The following is a 23,981-nucleotide window of genomic DNA, read 5'->3' on the forward strand; positions in this document are numbered from 1 at the left end:
AATCCAGAAGTGGAAAAATGGTGGGCCGCTAGCCAATCTGGAGATGTCTATGCTTGTCACCACTTGGCACAGATGAATGGTTTTGCTGCTTTCATCTGAAGGATGTCTGGTCTCACACACCTGCTCTATCACAAAGTGAAGGCTGTATTTCAGAAGCCTACACTAAAGCCTACAATCAGTCCTGACCACTCTGCTTACCAGAAGGATCTAAACAGTCCAAATTAGTCTGTGTGGAGTCAACCTGAGGATGCTGTTAAACACCCTGTGCATCAGAGCATGTAGGATTATAGGAGGAAGCAATAATGTAACCACACAACACCACACTTGCAAATCATCTTAACCACAAGCAGTTCTCTCCATGAGGATGGAAATAATTTTCCACATCCTCTGTACAGACAAGTGGAGCCCCAGGAAAGGGCATGGAGCAGGGAGAGCATGTTATAGAGCAGAGCTCCTGTCTCTGCAGGTCCTGTGATCAGCAGGAGAATTCAAAACTAGTAACAAGCAGCTCCTGGGGAGCTGCAAATGAAAAAGCAGTTGATCAGCCTGCTCAGCTCTGAAGAAGGCTTGGAAATACAACATCCCATCTACATCCCTCATCCCAGGAGCAAAGCACCCAACATAAAAAGTAAGGGAAGCAAAGGGAGCACAAGGATTTTTAATGTAATCAAACACATCACGTACTTAAACAGTCTTCTGTTTTCTCATATACACTATAAAAAGGTCACTTTGTATGTGTTTTTTTACTTCTGCCCATCTCCAGAACAAACACTGCAATTTTACTCTCCCATAACTGCTTCTTGGCTCCTTCTGCACATTCCAGTAGAGCAGTATCACAGACTGACTTCAGAAAGGACTTAACTCGATCAGCTGATCTAGTTCATTGCCAGACTAGCATTACTCCCTATTGTATGAGGACTAACTCTTCAGGGGAAGAAGGGTGTAACATTCACCAAAAGGACAGGCTCTGTCCTTCAGGATACAGGAATTAGTACCAGAATCATTATTTTTTTTCTGACAGAGCTTAAGTCCAAGCCATACAAGAAGCAGGGCCAATGGCGAAGCATCACCTCCTGATGACAACTTGCTAGGTCACCTGGAGAGGTTTTCTGTGGCTTATATGCTTTGGGGTTTTTATTTGAGAAAGAAAGTTTACAGTGAGGAGGTTTATGTTTAGCTACAGTTAGAAACAGGCACAGACCAAAACCTCTTAATTACAGAATCCCAAATCTGGACATAGCCATAGATGTATTCAAACTTCACAATCCTGGCCCAGCTTTCCACTACATAAGGATCAGTAATCACCTTTTAACATGCAAATTTGAGGCTCAACCAGCCACACCGATTCAGATGTTGCAGAAAGAGCAGCATGTCAGTAGACGTGCAATATAGCACAGATTTTGCTCTCACAAGAGTCAGCAGTGCCAATTGTGAGACGGGGAACCTGGATCCCAAGTCAGTCTGAACACAGTAAATGTGACATCCCATTTCTCAGCATCTCTCTTTAACTGCTCGTTTGCTCCTTGCTTGGTGTTTCAGAAGTACCAAGCAGCAAGATCCAGCCCTGCCAATTCTGTCACTTTTCACTTGACAACTGTCCCTCTTCCACATGGTGATAACGACTTTGAAATTCACTTGGCGTTTCAGTTTCCTTCCTGCTTCTCTCAACAGCTACACAAATGATTGTCAGCACATACAGAACAATAGTCTATCATGAGCAGATAAGCACGAAGTGCACAGGAGCCTGTGTCCATAGGGTGATTCCCAAAAGCAGACTTGCATGCATTAAAAATTAGGTAGAATAAATAATTCTAGTAGAAAGAACGGCATTTACACCCCAAGCCAGAATTCTGTATGTGCATACGTTACCAAACCTGTGCATGGTGACAGCTTATCTCAGTCCTATTAGACTTTCCCTACAAAATTATCACGTTCTCAAGAGGTTACTTGTCTTTCAGTTTCTTATCTTCCTCGGTGGAAAAGTAGATTTGAACATTTCTCTAACAGCAATAACAACAAAAAAGCAAAATAAAGTCCATATACAAAACCAAAGTTATTTTTTGTGTTGGATACATTTAATGCCAGTTTCATGTTATGACAGCTCAAAAAACTGGGGTTGCCCGTCAAGACACTACCTGAAACAGAACAAAAAATGCAACAAGTCTGTACCCGAAGAACGGCATCACCGAGGCGGTACACTGATGGCACACCGGTTTTGGCAGTGAAGATATCCTTGCCATCAGTGCTTCATCCTGTTCCCAGAGCACTATTATAGGAGCACTGTTTTAAAATCAGGCTCGTTCAATGACCAGGTTTATAGCACAAGCAGTTAGGGAGAGGAGAGAGGGGGGAATATGCGCGCTGCGTAACACCAAGCCTCTACAGCAGTGCCCAGGCAAGGGAGTCCAGCCAAGAGCATGCTGGGGAAACCCTATTGATACAGCATGCAGGAAGATCATGCCAAGAGACTCGTCCTGCTCCTCCTCATTCCTCCTCCATAAGCACTCTTTAGATCCCCCTGGAAATGTCTTTTGTTCTTTTGTTTTTTTTAAGCAAGCAGTTTTCTTTCAAGAGCATACCCATCAGTCAGCTGTTGAAGAGCAAAATGTGGATGCTTACGTGGGCACTTCAAACACCAGTGACATTTCAACTTGTGCTAGAATTTTAAAGGTCTCTAAAACAGGAGTAAACGCAATTCAAGTGCGCAAAGTAGCTTTTCTATAAAGAAGAATAGATTGAATTTGACAGTTTTGAAAACTTGATAGTGTCAGTGAAATCTTGCTACTGTGAAGACATCCAGTCTTTGCTCCCTCCCATAATCTATCATTTTAAAACCTGTTTGCTGAATGTTTTTACAGGTACTGTAAAGTGAGAAAACTTCCAAATTCACACTTCTCATAGTATTTTTTTTTTGCCACAGAGAATGTTACTGCAATTAGTCTGGTTTGTAATGGAAAGCAGATGAAAGTATAAATTAAATCAAAACCTTGCCACATATCTAAGGCGTTTTCATGCCATGCATCCCAAGAAATTTTCCCAAAAACAACAACATTAAATTAAAAGCTCAAATATTTCAACCAGACCCAATAAATGCAGATTAAGTTTAAATTTAAAAGGGAAGTTAAAAGATTTTTCCTTCTCCTCACCTGCCAAGTCCTCAAAGTTTGGGGCTCTGTGTTCCTCTTTCAACACTTAGCGGCAGAAACACCTAGGGTTGAGTGGAGAGATTTCCTCCTCACACTGGCATTATTCATTATTTCTGAGGTGTTGACAAATGTCTTCAACACTATACAATGCATACAAACAGAGAGTCCCTGCCCCAATGAATTTACAGTCTGCGGCTGTTATCTTTGTTCTGCTTTGGTATATCACCACAAATTTCATCAGGGCACCAGATGAGCCCAATACAGCTTCCACCAGCAGTTTTCCACTGGTTTTGATAGGAGTTAGACCAGCCCCACGCAGACAAAGTTATAGGATTAACTATTGCAAGAGAAAGCTGAGGTCTTGGCATGTAAGCAAACAGCAAAAGAACTGATTCTCAACAGTTTTGTTTCAAATTAAAAATATATTTCAAAGTTTTCACATGTAATACATTTTGAGAACATAAAGAGTTCCCTTTCACTATATCTTTCAACCAAAGCAGCGTTACAGATCAACCAGCAGTAGGTAATTTCTGACCAAGGCAGACTGGCAGCTACAGTAACAGCTCCAGCTGGTGGAAGTTGGTGAAAGTTTTGTTTTGTTTTCTGGAATTTTGTGCTAAGCTTTCTGCCAGCACGTTTCACACACTGGAAGTGTGTATTTTCTCTGACATTTTGAAAGTCCCCAAGTGTTCCTGTGAATAGCTTAAGAAACCTACTCCACATTCAAATTGCTGCAATTTCTGCATATCCAAGACTGTGCGCTCCCTGCCTTTCCTCAGCTGTAGCTTGTGGAAGAGAGAGCATAAGCATGCAGTCCCATGCGCTTACACACACGGAAGCACATACAGATATGAATACCCAAAAGGTAACATGAGGATAGCACCAAATGGAGATATTGCCCGTCTGGTTTATGCTCTAGATGGGTCTTTGGACACATTGCTCTATAAGCCAAACTCTTTTTTGAACCTGGTAATCATTAATTACTGCTGTTCAAGCAGCCTTTGGAATCACAAGTGAAACACATTCTAGCTAAGAGCAGAATGGGCATTACTGCTGTGACTGGGGAAAGAAGCATCCTAAAACCATGTGCCCCAGTTACGGCTGATTCATACGAAGCCAAACCCAAGAATTAGCACATCCAAACGCCACAAGGGTGGCTTACACCAGACTGGCCTCGCCATGCCATAAACCAGGCTAAGTTCAGACTAACGCCCCATGACATGACTGAGAAAACTCTACAGAGTTCACAGAGCAGTTCCAAAGCCCCATTCCCTCCGTGTCCCCATCCAAAGCCTTCTCCAGCCTACCTGGTGCTGTCTTCGGGTCTGAAAGGACGAGCAAGCGCTTTCCTGATGATCGTGTTTTGGTAATCTGCTGTCTCTTCCAGGCAGGACATGGCCATTAGCTGTGCTAACATCCAGGCAAGATGCTGGTTCCTCTCCTTCTGTCCTCCAGCTTAGCAGTGCTTCTTGCAGTTATCCCTGGTTACTAGTAGTATTTTCCCAATTATCTCAGAGATATCCTCCAAGATAAGTCATCAAAGTGGTTTCCATCCTCTTCCCCAACCATTTGGCTCAGTCACTCAGCCACCCTAGAAAGCAAAAATCAAGATCATAAGATCTGTGTAAAACCACACCCAGTTTACTATAAAATGTGACAGAACACCACAAAAGTTTGCTATGGCAATTTTTCTGTTCAATCCAAGCAAATTGCTCCATAATCCTTTTTAATGGCAAATGACTAAAATAATACTGTTTCTTGCTGGTTTTGTTATTGGTGGTGGTTTTTTTTCCTATTTCTTTGATATTTTCAAAAGTTCCAAAACAAATGTATGCATAGTTTTAATTAGAAAGTATCCAGCCTACTTACCTGGAAACGCTGTTTGGGTATTTAATAGGCAACTACTTGTCTACAGTACATGAAATTATATACTTAATTTCCCGAACAAAATGTTTAAAACTGATTGAAGTTTTAACTTGTTCTTAACTTTTTTTTTCTTTTTTTAATTTTTTGGAAAAGCATAACCTCCATTGTCTTGCTTTCTGTAGCATCATCCTCCTGATTCCATATTCCATGGAGAGACAACAGGACCAGACAGTTATCTACTGGGTTCAATGTATAAATCAAGAAAGTCTCTTTCCATCCTAAACTATCTGTTTTCTGTGAACCCACTATGGTATACAAGCCTAGTATCAGATCAGTTATTTGGATAAGAAAGAATTTTGGCCACATCTTTCATATGGGAATGGACTGCTTCAAAGTGTGTTAGATTTAAGTTGTTATGAAAAATGGAACCACTGGGAAGATCATATCCAAGCTTAACTTCTGAATGCTTACAAAATTTTAAATGCTCAGGCTCAGAGAGCAATTCCAAGTTCTGTATAGAAGCTGCCTTATGCTCAAAGGAAATAAGGACTCCTGAGGAACTGTGACTGATTTCCTTTATAGACCCTGGAAAGTCTTTGGGGAAAAGAGACTTACATGGTCTACATTTTCACCATCTAGAAATAACCTCGTCTCACTCCCTGCCTCCCTTTTACTGCCTGCTGCCTCCCACTCACCCATTTCCCATAAAGGTTGTTTCCAGACACAATTGATTTGAAACCTCAGATTATTCTGTTAAAATTGCTGACTTTGGACTTGAGACCCCAAGCCAGATTGGGACAATCCCCTCAGGTCCTTTCTCCAGCTAATTTATAGCAATTTTTGTTGAGACAAGGAGTTATGGTCTGTAAAAGGCTTGCTGTCGGCCTCTCATAAAACCCTAGCACCCTGTCAGAGAAGGGCCAGAGCCTGGGAAGAAAGTTTCGGCAGCGATCAGCTGGTTTCCAGATGGGTGGCCTTCTACACACTGTCCAATCCCATGGGTCCAATAAAGCAGCCCTGATTTTGCACTTTAAAAAAACAAAGATACAAACCCTCCTCTACTCTCAGTTAGGTTTTATAAACACGCTCCCAGTCTCCACATCAAATTTATTAAGAAGAAATTCATTCTGCCGTCTCTCCTCTTTGCTCTCTTTGCACGCATGTGACAGCTCCTTCTGATCCAGTTTCTCACTTCTACATGGGGTGGAGAGAGTTGCATCATGATTTACATCCTGCTGGGTTGTTTTCCCATCAGAAATAAAGAAGGGGGCAAACAAGTCAGAAAGTTGAGGGATTGGCCTCCAAGGTATAAAACCACCCACATGAGGCAATGTTTGTTCTCAGTCTGGCAAAAATTCTCCTCTTATTCTGCCCTCTCCAGCATAACAAACCAAAAGAGGACGTGATTAAAAAGGTAAAAGGTTGCTCAGCAGCTCCGGTAGTCAGAAAACAGCATACTTCTGGCTAATTAGGTGAGGATGCTGCCTCTGAAACAGCACTGCTGCAGAACCGAGGGGCTCCTGCTCAGAGGGTCTGGTTCTGTCTCAGCATAGAAAGCAAATTCACCCTGCACCCACGGACCTTGACTTCAGTTTGGCTTTGACTTCTAAGTAGGAAATCTCTAACAGCCTCTAGACAACTGTTTAATCGGCTATCATCTATATTAATTGTGATGCGCATTATTTTCCCTGTATTTAGCTCAAACTCCCCTTTTACTTTCAGTTCATTGCTCTTACTGACATCTTCCACTTCGGCAGTGCCAGGATTTCACACCTGGCGTTACCCTGAAGGGAACCAGGAATGGCTGATGTGGCTCCTGTGCCTGGCAGACATCTCAGAGCCAATATTCAGGCCTTGGACTTTCCTTATAAAGCTGCAACTTTAAGCCAATTTTGTTCTTATCTCAACTCAGTCTATAAACACTACTACTCCTAAGTAGAACCAATTAGTACCATTTTCTCAACTAGCCAATCAAGACGACAACCTTGATCACAACTTGTTCAGAGACAGTCAAAAAGCAGCAAAAAAAGAAAACATAATTGTAGGGGGAGTCTGATTGTCTTCACAAAGAGTGGATAAATATCACATTTAATCAAGATGTTGAACTAAATTTTTGGACATCACAGATGTCTGCTCACTAAACACATAGTTATGGGTGATCCTGGAATTGGAGTACTTAGACTTGGACTTTGTACCAAGCAAAATAGTGGGAACTGCTAAGGATAAGGATGATCTAGCTAATATTCTTCAAAGGTTTTTGTCTGCTTGTTTGTTTGTTTACATTTTCTAGAAGTTCCCTTATCAAAGATTCCTAATGTTGTTACCGGGTGAGAAGAAACAGCCTCTTGTAGATTAGTAACTGATTGAAAGAGACTAAACTCCTTTCTCATAGCAGAGCAGGGTTGCTGAGACACTGTTCCAAAGAGCTGTCCTGGCATCTTCCAGGAGCCTGCTTTCATGCACTGGTTCTTGATCTGTAGCATGATGCAGTAATGTCTTCGTGGCTAACACTGCCTGGGAACAGTCCTACCCACGTAAATACTTTTCATTGAAAAATGATCCATGTGTAAGGCACAGATATTGTTAGGCCAACATCTTGTTAGATGCTTTATGGTACAACATGATTGTTGGCCTAAAATATCTGTAAAGCTTCTTTCAAATTCCACATCCATATACACAAATGGAAAAAACATTGCCCTCGCTGTTTTGCCTCTATATAACACTCTATGGCAAGGCGTTTTGCAAACCAGAGACACATTTTTGTGAACAATCCCAGGTGTAACATTTTCCCATGGCAACAGATCTGCAGATTTTAATGCATTTTGCTACTGGTAATTGTTTGCAGAATGGAGAGCATCTCAGAATTGCAATTTTTATTTGAGGAAAAAAAACTTTGCAAAACAGTGAGAGCTCTGCCTGTGTACAGGCAGAACGAGGTCTTTGGGAGGATCCCTGCAACGTGCTCACCCCTGGGAGGCAGATTACAACCAGCTGGCAAGGGGGATTTCTAGACTATAACTAAATCACCATCCAAGTATTCCACTTTGTCTCTGTAATGTTGGGCTTCTCTGCAGTAGCTATGTGTCACATCTTCAGCGGAGACAATGAGTATCACCCATCATTTCTCTGAAATATCCATCATAAAAATCCAGCTTTGCTCGCCATGACTTGCAGCCCCATTGAAGGCCATAACCAGTTTCTGATGGACTTCAGCACAGACAAGATTTCACTCTCAGACAGGAACAAATCTTTAAATAAAAACAAAGTGTCCCACAAACAATTACAATGTTTTCCATCAACACAGTATTTGGCAGGCTCAGAAGCACTGACAATGTTAGCACAACGAATTTTTGGTGGGAGCCTACAGGAACCTCATGGTGTAGGATCTGGGTTATTACAACATTTTTATTGGCATAAAATTCCCTCATCAGGTGCACTGAAAAGTAGAGCTCCTTTGCAAAGGATTAATACTTCACAGCCACTATTAATAAGCTTTCAGCACTGAGGTTCGGGATTGCCACAAAATGCTATTACCAAGATTTCCCATGCAGCTCTGCCCATTTGCAGTATTTACCAGAGAATTTAAAGTACAGTGGACTTGAGTTTTCCAGGGAGCAGCCATCATTCCTGCACTCTCTCTAGAGTGACTACTGGAAGCCAAAAGCATTTAAGCAAAGCTAGATAAAATCAGCAGCACCCAATGTGGGTTCTTTCTGGTTTCCTGCAAGTAAACAGACATGTTTACAAGGGGCTGTACATTCACATCAATCATAAGGTGACTTTGTTTACAGTAGAGGAATTTCCTGCAGGCTTTTGCTGTCCTGGTTTCTTTCTCTTTGTATTTACTTTTGTTCAAATGCAATTTAAAAAAGCCATAGGTACTCCAGCTCAATTCAAAACATGACACACAGAAATCTAAAACAGGCTATAATTCATGCCCAGATTTAGTTGTTCTTTTTCTTGTTTGTTTGTTTAAGCTAACACACACCTCCGCATTAAAAAGCCACTTTTCTCTACCCATCCAATTCATCTACACCTGGCAAGAAAGCAGCTTTGATTTGTCTTCTCCATAAAGAACTGCTTTTCTCATCAAGCCCACAAAACACCAGAAGCCCACCTGACACAGGGATTGGGCTTTTACTTCAGGCATTTAAGAGACAGATCCCTCAGAGGAATTAAAGTCAAAACAGTATTGAATGCAAATGAAAGACTAGCATTAATATCAGCTGAGCAGCCAGGGATTAAGCAGTTTTGCTGCCGTGAATAAGAGGGAACCATTTCACACCCCTTAATAGAGTAAAGAGTGACTGCAGTGGGGATTTAATTCGAAGAACTGCTGCAGAATTTGGCTGTATACTCCAGAATTTTGACAGAAAAGTGCATCTCAACAGCAAGTTCTTCTTTTTCTATGAAAGAAGTCAGAGAACCTCTAAAGACAACTTCTGTACGAGAGCTTTTTATCTGCAGTCACCCAGAGATGGATACAGACAAAATCTGAATTAAAGGAGCTCCATGGTCACTTCTGCGTGACGCCACTCAGAGCAAACATGCCGCACTGAGCCACATGGCAGGAGGAAAGTTACAACACTCCTGTCCTCACTTCTCTCTGGTTCTTTCCTTCAGCCCCAGCTGTGCCCGGAGAGCAGACCTGCTGCTCCTGGTGCACAGCGATGAGTGGGGCCCACAGCAGTGCAATGTGACCACTCATTAGGTCACTGGGGTTTGTGACACCTGAGCACAAGCAAGCATTAACAGATCAAACAGAGGAAGTGCCAGGAAAAGGCACTCCTTTGACACACAAGCTTGTATATTCCACAGAGGCCACTAAAGACAGAAGAGCTAGAGCAGGAAGTGCAGAGCCAGGGGGTTGCAGAGAAAAGAGTAGACCCCTATTTCCGAGTGGCAGAAGAAGGAAGTGCTGTCCCCGCTTGCCCTTCCAGGTAAGAGAAATTCAGCTGGAAAAATCTGAGCAGGGCCCACATGAACATGAGGCTTTGAGAATTTCTTTCCAGGAGTCTCCAATGTACAAGCCATGATTCAGTACAAAAATAGTCTATTACGGGCTGTCTTTGTTAGCATTTGTTAGCAAGAATGTCAGCTAATCAATACATTTTTACTGCCAGATACCTACAGGGCTGGAAGAGACACCACTTCTGACATTATTTTCAGTGTTCTTACAGCTCACGATCCTGGAAGCAGTTTTCCTTCACCTTGTGTGGCATCGTTACTCATCTTCACCGATGCTTATCTAGCTCCATCAATCTGCAAATGCCCATCCAGAGAGCTGTGTTCCTCTAGACGCAGACGACTAAACTCGCACAGCTAACCTTCTCCTCCCCATCACTTCATCCTGCCAGACTCCCACCTGCGGCTGGGTCAGGATTCAGCGCTTCATGGAGCAAGCACCCTTGTAGTTGACTTGCACTGTCCCCCCAGAACAGTTTCCCCGCTCTAGGCAAAGAGAGTGAAAAGCTGGGACTTGGCAGTGCACAACAAACAAACCTTCCCAGTCCTGTAATCCAATTTACAAAGCAGCACCTCGTACCACATTTGTGCATTGCAGGTGAATAGAGCCACAAGCCATATCTGTTAGCAGCCCTTGCTGCAACCATAGACTTCTACAGAGCTATTTGGCACACTGGAGAATACACGTTAGCAAGCCTGGAACTGCCTCCTGGAAACTTCCCAGCCTCTCTTCTTGCTCTTCCAGACACCTCTTTTCTCTTCCTAGGTATCTGTGTGTTTTTCTCTCCCATACACTGGCAGAGCCCGGGGTTCCTCAGTGCTTTGTGCTTTTGAGGAATCCGAGCTGCACACACAGAGCCCAGAGATTAACCAGCAAGGGATGCTAAGCCCCAGGTGCTACTCTGCAGCACAAGCGCAGCTCAGCAGAAGGACGTGTAGTGCAGGGCACGGGGTGCTCTGAGCCAGCGGGGCAGCCCTACAGTCTCCTCCTGCCACTCACCTCTTGGCACCTGGCGAGTCACTCACCTCTTCCACGTGCTGGTAAGCTCAAGCACCACTGCGCCTTGTCACTTCGGATTAATGCACTGAGCCCAGTGATAATAATATACTGCTGTATGGGCTAGGTGAATCCAAGCTTACAAAATACAATCAGCAGAATAAATACCAAGTATATAGAATATATTATCTCCAGGCTACTGTCAGAAGGGAATAAAATCAAGGGAAAATTCCACTGTCACTTTTAGTGAATAAGGCAATATCAATTAAAAGAGGGGACACAGCCAGCAGTTCCATGCACACTCTGGGAAACACATCAATATCAATAGTATCTTGGAATAACATATTTAAGAGAATTAATTTAATTCTGAATACTGTCTTGCCTCAGGACCAGTTTGTATTTGTCCCAAGACATGTTGAAACAATAAAGAACATTTTCTTACCAAGCCCCTGCAAAAAAATTTCTCTTAAGGCTTAAAAAAATTGGCAAAAAGCCTTCTGCAACAAAAATGGAAATCCTCATTGCCACATAATCATCACACTGTCTTGAAAAATTCATATGGATATCGGTGAATTAGAAAAAATTACAGGTTTAAAGTGAGATCCTTTTCTGGGAAGGACAAGCAAACAATCTCCCTTTGGCTATAGAAAGGGACAGCACCGAGCAAAACTTCTCAGAGTATCTTCTCTGAGTAAAGAGCAAACAGATGATTTCCGTAAGTACTTAGACTCTACACACCAAGAAGCACGTGCTGTACTTGACAAGTAGGTTGTGATATGTTTGTTTAGCTGCAGGAAAATAAAATTCTGGGGCTCCTAGCTGCTAATACAACCCAAAGGATCATCAGGTATTTTGAAGAACTAGAAATAACCAGGACACCACAGTAAACATGCAAGCATTTGATATTTGCATTACATTAACCAACCTATCAGGTCATCTGAATATGCCTGGAATGTACATAAAACTCCAGTGGGCTGGTCAAAATGTTGAGGCTGATCAAAATGAGGAGCTACTTTGAATTATATCTGACTGCAGCTTTACATTCTTTGAAGGAAAGCAGCTGACCTATAAGAAAAAAAGGAGGATTATTTTTGTGAACCTCTTTGAAGCAGTATCTGCCACACAGAAGATAGTGAGGGAGAAGAAACATCCCTTGTATCCCACATGCCCTGATATTCTGGAAGGAAACACTAGGGGGTAGCCTGACATTCATCAAACTTCAGAAGGCAAAATGCAAGTTCCAGCAAGTTCTTTATAAATGTCTGGTTTTCAGTGGAGAAGACAATAACAACTGTTTAGCAATATACAAGGATGTTGTGGAATAACAGGATAAAAGGACGTGCCTTGTTAGATGGATCTCGCTGGATAGTATCTGCTACAGCTATCTCAGAGCCAACCGGCAGTGGGAGAAGGAGGGCACTTGAAGGGAATTTCAGCGTGTCAGAGACCCTGCAGTTATCATCCTCCTGAGGCATCACTGGTGCAGAGTGGACTCACTACAGGAAGAGACAAAGAGGCGCAATGAAATGACTCCTCCTGCATCACACACTCGATAGCTGCACTTAAAACCCGGCAAGAGCACCTCCACAGCTTGCATCCTGCTGGAGGCACCCGGCATGTGAAGAGGAGTTAATCTATGCTGTAGACATGTACAAGGTAAACATGTGATCAAGGTAATAGGAAGAAAAATGACTGAACCTAAAGCAATGCTGTCACTGGGGAATGGCTTCCTCATCTTTGCACCCCATGCAAGGATAAACACAGTCTCTTCTCCACTTACTCAAGGTAATCTTGTGAGTTTTGGTTACATTTTTCATTAGAAAAGGCGCAACCTGGGCAAGGAATATAAATGAGCTCCAACTGGGGGTGTTTATCATGCTTAATGCACAGTGTACAGCAGTATACACTTAAGTGTTTGGTCTTTCTCATCCCCGTAAGAAAAGGGTTTCTACATTTCAAGAAAAGGAGAAGAATCTCCAGCGTTCTGGACTCCTTGACATTGTTCATGGTGAACATTTGAATAGCAGATCCTGCAACCTATACTTTCTTTATCCAGGCTGTGTGCATGCTCACACCTGACCACAGTCCTGCTGTATTTGCTGCCATAGAGATTGCTTGGGAAACATCAGAATTCCAGCAGCAAACCCAGCTATTGTTCTGTTGCAAGAAACCTAATCAATTCACATGGTTTTACTTAAGCTAATGTAAAAATCATTCAAGTGTTCTTTCCTTCCCCACCCTGCTGCTGATTAAAGGTTATTATAAGATTCACAGACTTCCCATTCCTTCCCATCTAGTAGAGCCATTTGTCCAAAGCACTGGTGTGTGTGGTACAGTCATTTGTGCCATCCGTAGGCACAGATGTAGAGAAAATTGTTGGAGCATGTAATTAAGGCCCTCCGAGGACAATGTCAATGCTAAGCACATGCCCAAGTGCACTGCTGAGCTGGCAGCACTGGTAAATCAAGATTTTCAGCTGTCAGGCTTTGAATGAGGAACTTGATACCTGCACCAATGGGTGAAACCTTCTGCCTCAGAGTTTGGCGACTGCTGCAGCTTTAATCTGTTGGCAACTCCTGGGGCTGGTGCATCCCTGTCTCCAGGCATGGGCAGCAGACAGAAAGCAGGCACCAGGGCATCAGCAGTGCTGATGAGCATGAAAGAGTTGCATGAGCAGTCAGGGACAAAACTCAGAAAGGTTCAAGACATTGGATGAGATGTACATATCAGGAGATGTCATAGCCAACAGGAGATGTTATAAACGATCTTGAGCATCAAGACAGCGAGGAAAGAAAGTGCTGCTGGCCCGCTCACCTGGGAGCAGGGCTTTGATCCCCAAGTTCAGGAGCAAGAAGTGTTGTCAGCAGGGAACAACTGGCCCAGGGCTCTGCTAGCTCTCACATCCTGGTCCTACTAACTCATAGGCAAGCTGGCATGGCACAAAGGTGCAGTGGAGTGCGGTCTGGGGGCAGTGCTGGACTCCTTGGGCAGATGATTACCCCGGCTGCACTGCCAACCACTCCTGGGATCTCCCTCAGAGCCCGGCTTGCCCTGTGGGCCTAAGCAAGTCTGCGTCCAGGTGGTGTATCTTCAGGAGAGCAAGCGTCTGCAAACACATTTCCCAGGCAGCAAGCAGAACAGGAAAGGTAACGGCCTCCAGAAAGCAAGAAACTTCTGACGTTAACCTGTGACTGGAGAAAGATTCTCTTCATGCAAAGCCACTTTCCATCCAAAACCAACCCCACTGTCCTTCATTTTGATTTCTACCAGGAATTATCAACACCCTACCAGGACAAAATCCACCTCCTGTATTCTGCTTCCAGCTCTCTCCAACATCATTGGAGTTCTAAATGTCCCACTGAGTTCTTCTAACATTTTGTAAGGTAGCTACTTAAATCCTTGTAATCTGTGCCCCTGACTATGATTATCTGAATAAAGTATGAAAAATAGGATTTAGGGACAGTGGAACCAAAGTATCAAAAAGCAGCTTCTAAACATGACTGCAGCTGCAGAAATGAGAGTCTTTGAATGTCCAGCAATGGGGCTGCTCTCATGTAAACCAGGTCACTTAGACACCAAATCTCCTGGTATGACCACACCTGCCAAAGCTTGAAAGAAGCAGGGAGAAAGGGAACATGCAGAGAGACGCAAATTCTCCATTTGCAACACTGGCAGTATGTATTTATCTTGCAAATGTCTCAAATAGGACAAAATCTAAAGGAATGCTTGCCCATAACTGCTCTGCTCAGGAAATAGTAAAAAAGTGGCACAATTTCTCTGTATAAATCTGGGCAAAGAAGGCTTTTGCCCAGAAACATGGAGAAATTCCTGCTCTCTAGATTGAAAATTGGTTAGCTAAAAGACTAAATCCCTAAGGGGGGTTGATGCCAGAATCAACAGATGAGATCTAGTGACCCTTTTTATGTTGGGGGTAGCCGAGATGGCCAGCTGGCTGGTGACTTACTTCCTTTCTCCCTAGGCATCTGGACAAGTGAAGCTTTTAAACAGCTCAAAGTTAGAATGTGAACCAGGAAAAAACCTTGTCATAATCTATCCCCATTGGAGGGGGTCAGAAGAGGGGGAAAGTTTAAGTCTGGATGAAGATCCAAATATTACACACTGAATGTAATAGAAATGAGTTAAGAGCTAGCTAAAGCTAATAGTGTACTAATGATTAACAATGAGTAAGTCATATCCTAAGCAACAACAAACATACCAGCTTCCCAACATGTCAGCCTTAAATGCCATTTATACAAGCCCTTCCAGTGTGTTACATTTTGATCACTTACTGTCATGTTGGAACCACTTTGTTCCTGAGACCATCTTGGAAACGATCATTAAAAGAAACCACAATTATAAAGTGTAAGCCATGAGTATCCAGACGGATACAGTGATTCTCAGCAGCATTTGGCATTACACTCAAGGTCATTTTTTCACTAGCTTGTAAGGGATCCGTAGTGACCTGCAAGTGCAAGCCACAAACCTGTAGGTCTTAAATGAGCTAACAGCGCACACAGTCTCCAGCCTTTTAGGGTAAGTGTGAAGATGCCTCTTAGATCAGATCCTCGAGATAGCCTAAGGATACTGGTGCATTCAGGTTTGAAATTCATGCCAAAACAACTCCAGATAAAATTGCTGTGAAAAATCCAATCTCAGAGTGTCTAGCTTGGAAATGAAAGTGTCAAAAGCATATGAGTTTTTTTGCTGGGAACACAACTTTTAGAAAATGTGGGCTCATTTAAAGAGTACGTGTAGAACTCTTGTAACAAAAATACTCTTAATTATCAAACAGTAGAGAACTAGCAAATGCTTCGTGTAAGATGAACCTCAGAGCATCTCTCTCTCTCTCTCTCTCTCTCTCTCTCTCTCTCTCTCTCTCTTTTTTTGTTGTTGTTGGGAGTGACATGATACAGTGATCTTAAGGGACACATCTCCCCTAAGTATCCTGGATTGCACCTTCATACTCTAGTGCATGGTGATTGCATGAGCAGTATTGTATGTGCAGCTCTACTCATCTGGGTGTAAAATCTGCACTTACTATATTTGGAGGCAGAGTAGAAAGCCAGCTGACATCTCCTACCCTTCCCCTGCAAGATACCCCTTTATAGCCAGCAATCACCAAGCACTAGACCATACCTTTAACCAGTCACTCATCCTGACCCAAGTGTTTGTAAGGGTTCCCATTAGTCTGTGCTCCTGTGATTCACACCTCCAGCATTTGAGCACCCATTAAACAGAACCAAGGAGACACTCAGACATTACAGATCATCTCAGGATACTTTATATTTAGAAATCAGCCTCAAACTACAACAGGTCTTGAGACTCCTAATTATCATTTGATTCGAGCATATGCTGTATTCCCTGAAAATCACTTCAATTACAAACTGCATACAGTTACAAATTGCATACAAGTGGCAAAAGCCACAGGGGAGCATGGGGCTTCCACTGAGCCGAGAAAAATGCCAGGAAACAGAGGACATGGCCCTAACCTCACGTGAAATTTAATCCAAGGGTTGCTCTGCTCAGTGGAAATCTGGTTTTAGAAATAATTAGATCAGCCCCCTTACATTTTATAATTAGTTGCTTGCTTTCATTTCACAAAATACTTTTCTCAAGCACTGGCTTAAAGGTTACCATACTCTGGTCTAACATGAGCTGGCAAAAGATAAACATGAGCTGCCTACAAGATAAATCTAAAGAGGATTGCAGGCCATCGTACAATCCTCCATTGCATCTGTTCACTTCACATGAACAACTGCTGCAATCCGGTATTTCTATCCCAACATATTAATGTGTTTCATACATCAGCGGCAAGCGATTAGGCAAAGCAGCCCCAACAGTGCAAGCAGCTCACCAGCTGAACTGTGCGTGTGGGACGATCAGCTGCCAGCCTGAATCCACATGGATTTTGTTACCTGTTGCCCCTGTGCAACACAGTAATCAATATTAAGGGATTACACTCTAAGAACATGAGCTGGGTTCAGTTTTCTCTAAGTGACCCAAGCACATGCTCAACGTGTTTGTATGAGGAGATCAAGTGAAAGATCCATTAGACAATAAAGCAGCACAAGCCCACGTTCCTGTGGGCTGAAATCAAGGGCATATTTTCAAGCTCTGAGTAGGCTAAAGAAACCCGATGCCATCTGAAACAGCCCTCAGTCAGCATGCAGAGACTGGACAGAAAATTCTCATTATCTTCTTACCCTGCTTTGTACCTTGCTGGGTTTTTGCAGTGTCCCGGTAATAAAAAAGCTAAGCAGCATCCCAGAAGGATGCATTGAAGTGTCACACAATGTTTTCTTTATCAAGTGGTTCATGTATCTGCCTCCAATAACCCGTTCACAGAAGCTAAGGATATTCCTGGGGAGGGGCACAGTGAAATCAGTCTGCATCTGGAAAAGTTGCTATGCTCCTTACTTGTTGTAACCCGAAGCCATTGACTTCTTTTTTCTTTTCTTTCTTTTTTTTTCTCTTTTTTTTATTTTTTTAATTTCTGGTACATATTTGAGACCTGAGCCAAAATAATATCAGAAGGAATCCTGCTGTGGCTTTGTTTGTTCTTTGAACAGGTCCACTGCCAGCAATAAACACCCATGCTGATAGCAGAGTATAAGGCAGTTTCAAGTCAGGCCATAAAACAGCAAAGCCAGATGAATGCTGAACAAAAATGGCATCTAATGGGAATGCATGTGGTGATCTACTAGTGCAGTGTAATGCCAGGTGCTCTGGTAACTCCTCCTGCTCCAGGAGCTGAGTGCTTTACAAATACTCCTGAGCTAAACACAGCAGCATCCCATGGAAGCAGGGAGGTCTCCCTTGCTCCACTCTGCAGCTGGGGACTGTGATCCCAGCAGGACCACAGGATGCTCATTCAGGAAGCTATTGACAACAGTGGCACTGAACCCTCCACTCCCAGCCTTTTCTCTAACCGGGAATACCATCCTTCCTCCAAGGCGTAAGAAGAAAATAGACAAAGAGATGCTGCTAGGCTGATCTGAGGACAAATGCTGTGCTGAATTTCCACATTAGACAGTTGTGATAAAGACTTAATTTTTATATTGAATGTACAGGAAGATCACAACACATCTTATTTTAATAAATATTTAAGGCATACTCATATAGTGTCAAACCCAAGTTTATGATTTAGTCCCCCAAACCATGAGACTAGTATTAAAATAGCATAACGTGGCAGGTTGGGTTGTTGTTTTATTTTAAATTTGCCCCCTACTTTCTGAGCCTTGAGTTGTGTTTTACAGATTTTTATTTATTTCTTGGTATGATGAAGAGGGCTAGAAACTGCCTTGATTTTTGAAAGCTGAGATTCTCCCCTCATTACATGCGTGGCCTAGGAAATACAGCAAATATAACTTGGCGTTCTTACTGTGTTTCATGTTCAAAGCACTTTGCAAACCTCAGCTAACAAATGCTGCAACCACTGGTGTATTTGGAGGCAGTCAAAAAGTATTGCTCTGGGCAGGACTTGGGACCCAGACAGGACTCATTGGAGGATCAGGCCCTAAGCAAGCTGTCTCGGGGTCATAGGAGGACTCATAACTGGGATTACAGATTTGAATTCCTCCTGTCCTGAAAGCACACTTCCCGTATAAAAGATATTAGCACTCAGCCAGAGCATGATCCACTCTGTGGCATCTGTTTACATGTTCTAGGTAATTTTAACCTATTTACATTACTGACCTATCCTTCCAGCCAACCCTATGATAACAAAACATCATACAACAGCAATAAAAATGTGTACAAAAAGTTTTTAAATTGAAATACTACACACCTCTAAGACTGGGGGAGCAGCAAAGCACAAAATGGCAGCTCGTGTTTCCACACCTGCCTTTCTTCCCCATCCACCCACCCAAAATTTTAACAGGAGTGTTTATTTGAAGAAAGACAAATTAAAAGCTAATGGATAAGAGATGCACACTGGGGATTCAGAGGGCCCCAGTCTAGGGACAGGGAAGGTCTCATTACACCTGGAGAGCCCTTTCTCCTTTCACTGCTAAATCCCACTTTTGGGCGTCCCTTCTGGAAGGCTTTCTGAGGTTGGCTGTGTTTGCCTTCCTTTGAAATGCAAGTCTCTCCCGCTCTGTTTGTTTTTGAAATGGTTTGAAAGGGAGGAGCAGACGTCCTTGGCTACTAAGGCTGAGCTTTCCCAAAACACAAGCTGCTGCTCTTTGTTTGCTTCTCGTTAATTAGCTGTGTGTCTAATTAGTGACAGGTTCCCTTTGGCTTTCCTGAAACCAAAGCCGCTCCATGTCAGTAGAGGTCCATCAGGGGACTTGTCAGTGCCCGAATGGTTTCCAGCTGCTCCGCAGTCCTCTGCACAAGCACACGTGCGCACACAAACGCGTACCCACTTCAGCCGACTGACTGGTGAGAGCCCTGCCAGTGGAGAAACAAGTCACCACGTCTGCACAGAACCCCCGCGTTCAGCCAGATCCAATATGTAATATTCCAATTCACATCAAATCCTAATTTACTGTAGATACAGATCCACAGCAGGATAGAAACCCGGGTCTTGACTTGTAAGCCTTTGCTCTACTCCACTTTCTCTTCCCACTGTTTTGCTCTGACACTCTGGTCCAGGCTCACCTCTCAGTTACTGCAGTCCAACAGCACTGATTCCACCCAAAGGTGAAAACAGCCTTTCAGCTGCACAGAGCATCACTCAGCTTTCAGGGCACTCACCATCGGATACTGTTATTGCAATTTGTTTATTTAAACTGAGGTGAGTCTAGCCTGTTAGCAGCTTTAAATCCACCTTTTCGGGGACTCACTGAAAAATCCCTTCAACCGTACATGATGGTGTGAGAAAGAGGAAAGACACAGACTTGCACCATCCCAGGGGACCGCCAAGACTGTTCTTCCCCCACGCACATGCTTCCTGCTCTTCCCTGTTCACTTCCCCCCTGTGGGTTTCCATCAGCAGGTCCCTAAAGAGAGAGGAGTTTATTTAATTCCCCACTGATGTCAGATCCTGTTGGTGCCAGAATGATTGATGGGCAAGCCCCATGACTGACGGGAAGATGCGCTTTCAATTAGCTGTGTGGGCTGTTTCCCCCTCTCTGCCCTCGCTCCCCACAGTCCCTCTGGGGCAGTGCCCTCGTTTTGGGGCTTCTCTTTGGGCCAGTGCTCTGCATTCCCTACCCTCTGTTGTATCAGCAGCACCATTTTAAACAAACACAGATTGTTTTAAGCTGGGTAAAACTGAACGTAGAACTCTTTGCGTTGGGCATAAAACAACCCCAAACCCCATCAATCCTAGGCCAGCAGAGAAGACATTTCTCCCAAGAAATACACTATTGGAAGCCACAGGGTTCACAGCATTTGATTCAAAATTTCCCCAAAGCCTTGCATCTGTTGTACCTGGCAGATCACAGCTCCAGGGAATCAGACAGAACCAGAAGAAAATCTTACATAGTCTTAACTCCTCTTTTGCAATATCCACTCTAAGATTGGAGTGCCCATACAAACTAGAATGACTCCTGTGGAACGCTACCAAGTGCAATGGAGTTGAGAATTCATCCTTCTTGATTCCTTGTTTCTGCAGAACGTGTAATATCTTAGCTCTTGTTGTCATTCCTGTGTAACAAGTCCATCCCCTAGCACAGCCACTTGTGAAAACAGGACAGCATGAGGACATCAAACGAGCGTTTTCACAACCTCCCTTTGGCATTCAGTTGAGACAGCCAAATTAAAACACCTAAACCAAAAAATTCCTGCAACTGTAATAAAGCCAAGACAACCTTCAGCATTTAAAATGATGATGGTAAAAGCAAAGCATCCTTTGAGTTTTTAGCACAGTCTTGAGTTGAACTGTGATTAAAAAATGTCACCCAAAGGATCCTGGTGTGTAGAGCATTAAACCGTGTACTAATAAATCCAGTAAGTCTGTTTTACAGCAAGAGTCCAAAGGACCATCTGCTTTGACAGCATCACATCCTGGGAAGTATTTACCTTGTAAAAGGCACCTTATATAGTAGTCTCACTTGGGAGGCAAACACAGTTTTCACAAAGGTAGTATGCTACTATTTCTTTCCAGGTTGCACTAGAAGAAATACCATTTCCTGGAAATCTTTTCCTACACCAGGATTTTCCATGAAGAAGAAATTGTAAAATCTAAACATTAACTCCAACCCAGAAGGCTGAAACCACTTTCCTGTGTCAGAGGTTTAGCAATAGCCAGATGTAGATGAACAGCAGGTGCCAAAAGAAAATATCAGCTCTGAGCTCACATGCTCTTCACCAGCCAAATCCAAAGCATGAAGCTTTGGATTATTTAACTTTCCACAGTATAGGCGACCTGTTCAGTGACAACTGTGTGGAGATCAAAGAAATCAGGGCAGTAATGAGGGAAGAACCTACGTTGTTCTGGGACAGTCGATCCCAAAAATAAAAATGGTAAGTTAAGAGTTGAAGAGAGGTATAGACAGACTTCGCTGGTGCCGTACTGAAGATATGAATGTCAGGCCTGCTCTCCTGATCAAACAAAGCTGTTCTGGGGAACTTACATGAAATTAAATCACGGCAGAGAAATTTACCTTAACCTAAACCACCTGTGATTGGTTCTCGTGTCCCGTACGCCATCCACAAACACATTCATGGTTTGAGCTACATCCAACAGATCTATACAGACCACACTACAAAGCTGCCAGCCTACTGGCTCTACAATTTTCCAGAAGCACTGTTGTCTTTTGCAGTTTACAGAAGCCTCTTTCATTCAGTTTTGGAAAAGCACATCTAGTGATATCCAGCATTTATATAAAATTAATGAATTTAAGATAAACAGTTCTGTACTGGCTGGTAGGAAGATTCTCTACCTATGCAAATTAAATTGCATGGCAGTGTCAACAGCGATTAAATACAGATACAAATTTGTCTGCCTTTTCCAACACTGAGCCAAATGTTCCTGGTTTTATTCAGGCAATGTATCTCAATGTCACTTACATTGTGTTTGCACTGCTTCAGGAATTTTCCAGAGGACTGGAAAGAAATAGCTTGTAATAGGGATTCTTTTCCACATCTCCATGTGTGAAAAGAAACCTCCAAGGAATGGCTCTACTGTATCTTTCAAGCCTCTGTTGCTTTTCTAGTTGAATTTGGAGCAGAGTCTGAAAAAGCCCAGTGAAGGTTTCGTAGGAAGCTCTAACATAGGCAGCACTAACTCTTAAACTGCCTGGCTCTTGATCACAAGGGGTGAAATGCAGAAGAGCTGCACCCTGAGATATATTCCCTGCAAAGCATTTCCAGACCACCTGAATCGTGAAGGAAAGGAAAGGCAGAAGCAGCAGTCGCTCCCCATGCACCTATTATTTCTGATCCAGCCACTGACCCTGTCAACAACAACCTTTGCCTCGGTCACTGGCAGCAGAGATGAGCGGGGACAGCCGCGTATGTCTGAGGCAGGCAGCAGGATTCGGTGACATTTTTGTGGAGCAGCCCCCGGGGCCATTCCCCCAGCCCTGCTGGCTGCGAGGAGCAGCCGGAGGGGAAGGTCTGGCTGGGAGAAGTTGGCACCCAAAGGGCAGAAATCCACCCCCCCGCAGGACGTCCCGTTTTCCTCCCCTGCTCGCTGTTTGAAAGAGCCGAGCAAGTGCATCCCAAGGACTCTCCAAGTTGTGGGTGCCCTCTGCCGACCAACGGGAGGAGGATGAGCCTGGTGGGAGCAGCAAGGGGGAAGAAGGCCCCTGCTCTCTGCCAGCCCGTGGCCTCAGATACAACAATCATCTCCAGCCCACCCTTCGGCAAAGCAAACTTCCTCCCGCTCCTCAGCTTGGCCAGGTTCCCTGCAGCAAAGGGACAACACGCGCCACAAAATCACACGAGGGACGACTTGCAAGAGCCATCCTAAACACCAGCATTCCCGCTGCTCCCAGCCCCTCCCCAGTCAGCAAGGACAGGGCTGAGCTGAAGCCGTGTCCCAAACCACTCAGTTTGGGTTTGTTTTCAGGGAACAGCCCCCTCAGCACGTACTGAAGTGCCTCAGCCCCTCCGTTGCTGCACTACAATAGGACAGGGGAAGAGCAGCACAGCCCACGAGCACTCTGTTTGTTTGGAGTGAAAGAGGGGATTGAATTATCTGGTTAGGTCTAAACAAGTGCCCTGAAAGTTCAAGCGATGACCAGAAACAGAAGAAAACAATCCGTGCTATGGCCACTCTGATGGCAAAAAATAAAGCGGCTGATGGCTTAACGAAAAAGGCTCATTGCACAAGAGAAATGGAGGGTAAATTGCTCTTTTTATTTCCTGTCCGTGTCAGCTGGTGATGAATTAGGCACATGGATCCCTGCCGCAGAGCTCCAGTGAGCCGACCAGCCGAGAATTTGGGAGGTTCAGCTCCGCAGGGACACATTGGGCTGCCTTGCCCAGCAGCAGCCTCCTGCAGCCTCCCGTGGGCTCTGTTTTTCATTGTCAGCTGGGAGAAGCAGCCGGGAGGTGCCTGGGGACTGCTGCTGTGCCTGGCAGGGCAGCTTCCCCCCCAAGCTGATGAAGGGGACAAGGAGAGAGGAACAGGGGCTCTTTGCAAAAGGTGTGTCAGCCTTCGAACTCTGGACCTCTCCTCTGGGGTAGGGAAAGAGCCAGTGCAGCAATACGCCAAGATCAATATGCTCTGCTTGCGCTGGCCTGGTTGATCTCAGCATTTCTTTCCACCATTCAGACAAATTCTAAGTTACGAAATCCATTCTCATTTCCAGCAAGGCCAGTTTCTAAAGGGACTCCTCAGAAAAGCATCCTAAAGGAGTTTAAAACAAACAAAAACAAAACAAGGAGCAACTTGATCACAGGGCTGCAGAGCAAGTACAAATACGGCCCAAAGAACGTGGGGCATCTGTGAGATGTGTCTTCCTTGAGGACAGGGCTTCCTGGAGCAAAGGGGATTTGGTATGTGCAAGACAAAGGAAGTAATCCTCAAACTATTCCTCTGAGGCCCAGAAATGAGACTGCACATCCTACAGATAAAAAAGCTTACTGAGATTGTATTCAGATTTTAAGTCAAG

At 43.9% G+C, this 23,981-nt stretch overlaps 1 protein-coding gene across 4 annotated transcripts in view; it reads right to left on the reverse strand.

Annotated features, from left to right (window-relative positions):
- The window catches only part of TBX1 (T-box transcription factor 1), a 183,297-nt gene that overhangs the window by 143,825 nt on the left and 15,491 nt on the right, over nucleotides 1–23,981 (reverse strand). For 2 of the 4 annotated variants that reach the window (XM_066979132.1, XM_066979131.1), the window contains exons 2-4: nucleotides 12,318–12,470; nucleotides 11,900–12,039; nucleotides 4,454–4,737 (exon numbers count right to left, since the gene is read on the reverse strand). The gene's annotated coding sequence lies outside the window, so the exon portion shown is untranslated. The remainder of the gene's footprint in view (nucleotides 1–4,453; nucleotides 4,738–11,899; nucleotides 12,040–12,317; nucleotides 12,471–23,981) is intronic. The other 2 variants (XM_066979133.1, XM_066979130.1) reach the window with 1 other exon arrangement.

The sequence above is a fragment of the Anser cygnoides genome, chromosome 17, assembly GCF_040182565.1.
Source record: "Anser cygnoides isolate HZ-2024a breed goose chromosome 17, Taihu_goose_T2T_genome, whole genome shotgun sequence".
Lineage (NCBI taxonomy): Eukaryota > Metazoa > Chordata > Aves > Anseriformes > Anatidae > Anser > Anser cygnoides.